Source organism: Tachyglossus aculeatus, chromosome 16 (assembly GCF_015852505.1).
Source record: "Tachyglossus aculeatus isolate mTacAcu1 chromosome 16, mTacAcu1.pri, whole genome shotgun sequence".
NCBI lineage: Eukaryota > Metazoa > Chordata > Mammalia > Monotremata > Tachyglossidae > Tachyglossus > Tachyglossus aculeatus.
In genome coordinates, this window is record NC_052081.1 from 25974511 (window position 1) to 25976975 (window position 2465).

Consider the following 2465-nt stretch of genomic DNA (forward strand, 5'->3'; position numbering starts at 1 on the left):
TGATCAGAGCTGTTAATCTTTTCTGCATTAAAAAATATATTTTTCAGGTTGGCAATCGATATCAAATCCCTATTGTGGGAAAAGACAGTGCCAGAGTGATTGATAACAGAAGTACGTAAAGTAGATTTAAAGAAAATCTGTCCCTCTGGACCATAAGCTTTTAAAAAGAAATTATTCATTCAATTAATCGTATTTATTGAGCGCTTACTGTGCGCAGAGCACTGGTCTAAGCATTGGGAAAGTACAGTTCACCAACAGAGACAATCCCTATGGTTCCCTTAACTGTAAAATGGGGATAAAGACTGTGAACCCCACGTGGGACAACCTGATAACCTTGGATCCACCACAGCGCTTAGAACAGTGCTTGGCACAGAGTAAGTGCTTCACAAATGCCATTATTATTATAATTATTATTATTATTACTAAGAGCTTACTCTGTGCCAGGCACTGTACTAAGCGCAGGGGTGGATCCAAGGAAATGGGTTTGGACCCGATCCCTGTCCCACGTGGGGCTCAGTCTTTAATCCCATTCTGCAGATGAGGAAAGTGGCAAGGGCTTGGGAGTTAGGACCTGGCTTCGAATTCCGCCTCTTCCACTCATCCGCTGTGTGACCTTGGAGAAGTCACTTCACTTCTCTGGGCCTCAGTTCCCTCATCTGTAAATAATAATAATGGCATTTATTACGCGCTTACTATGTGCCAGAGCACTGTTCTAAGCACTGGGGAGGTTACAAGGTGATCAAGTTGTCCCACTGGGGGCTCACAGTCAATCCCCATTTTCTAGATGAGGGAACTGAGGCCCAGAGAAGTGAAGTGACTTGCCCAAAGTCACCCAGTTGGCAGAGCTGGGATTTGAACCCATGACCTCTGACTCCAAAGCCCGGCCTCTTTCCACCGAGCCACGGAGTAAAATGGGGATGAAGACTGTGAGGCCCCACGTGAGACAATCTGATCGCCTCGTATCTCCCCCAGCGCTTAGAACAGTGCTTGGCACTTTAGTAAGTGCTTAAGAAGCAGTGTGGCTCAGTAAAAAGAGCCCGGGCTTTGGAGTCAGAGGTCATGGGTTCAAATCCCGATTATGCCAATTGCCAGCTGAGTGACTTTGGGCAAGTCAGTTAATTTCTCTGGGCCTCAATTCCCTCATCTGTAAAATGGGGATTAAGACTGTGAGCTCCAGGTGGGACAACCTGATCACCTCCCAACCCTTAGAATTGTGCTTTGCACGTAGTAAGCGCTTCATAAATGCCATTATTATTATTAACAAATAGCATGTGAGCCCGCTGTTGGGTAGGGACTGTCTCTATATGTTGCCAACTTGTACTTCCCAAGCGCTTAGTACAGTGCTCTGCCCACAGTAAGTGCTCAATAAATACGATTGATTGATTGATTATTATGAAGTGAGGCCCAGAGAGAAGTGGAGTGAGTGAGTGTCCCAGGGTCCCAGAGCTGAGGCGGGATTAGAAGCCAGGTTTACCGAGTGATGGACGGATCGATTGATGAATGGGTGGATGAATGGATGAATGGATGAATGAGGGCGGGCCCGGAGGGCGGGGCCTGTGGGAGGGGCAGCCCATTGGCTGAGAGCTCGGGGGGGAGGGGCGGGGCCTGAGGGAGGCGCAGCCCATTGGCTGAGAGCTCGGGGAGGGAGGGGCGGGGCCTGAGGGAGGCGCAGCCCATTGGCTGGGCGGGGGGCGGGGGGAGGAGGAGTGGGCGGGGCCCTATGGGGGCGCAGCCCATTGGCTGAGAGCTCGGGGGAGGGAGGGGCTGGGGCCTGAGGGAGGCGCAGCCCATTGGCTGAGAGCGGGGGCGGGGGGAGGAGGAGGGGGCGGGGCCCGATGGGGGAGCAGCCCATTGGCTGAGAGCTCGGGGGCGGGAGGGGCGGGGCCTGAGGGAGGCGCAGCCCATTGGCTGAGAGCGGGGGTGGGGGGAGGAGGAGTGGGCATGGCCTGATGGGGCGCAGCCCATTGGCTGAGAGCGGGGGCGGGGCCAAAGACGCGGAGGGGAGGAGGAATGGGCGGGGCTTGCGGGAGGCGCAGCCCATTGGCTGAGAGCGGGGGCCGGGGGAGGTAATAATGATGGCCTTTATTAACCGCTTACTATGTGCAAAGCGCTGTTCTAAGCGCTGGGGAGGTTACAAGGTGATCAGGTTGTCCCACGGGGGGCTCACAGTCTTTATCCCCATTTCCCAGATGAGGGAACTGAGGCCCAGAGAATTGAAGTGACTTGCCCAAGGTCACACAGCTGACATGCGGCGGAGCCGGGATTTGAACCCGTGACCTCCGACTCCGAAGCCCGGGCTCTTTCCACCGAGCCACGCCGCTTCACGATGGGAGGTGCAGCCCACTGGCTGGGGGGCGGGGCTTGAGGGAGGCGCAGCCCATTGGTTGAGGGCGGGTAGGGGGCGTGGCCTGAGAGAGAGGCGCAGCCCATTGGCCGAGAGAGGGGGCGGGGCCTAGAGGGGCGGG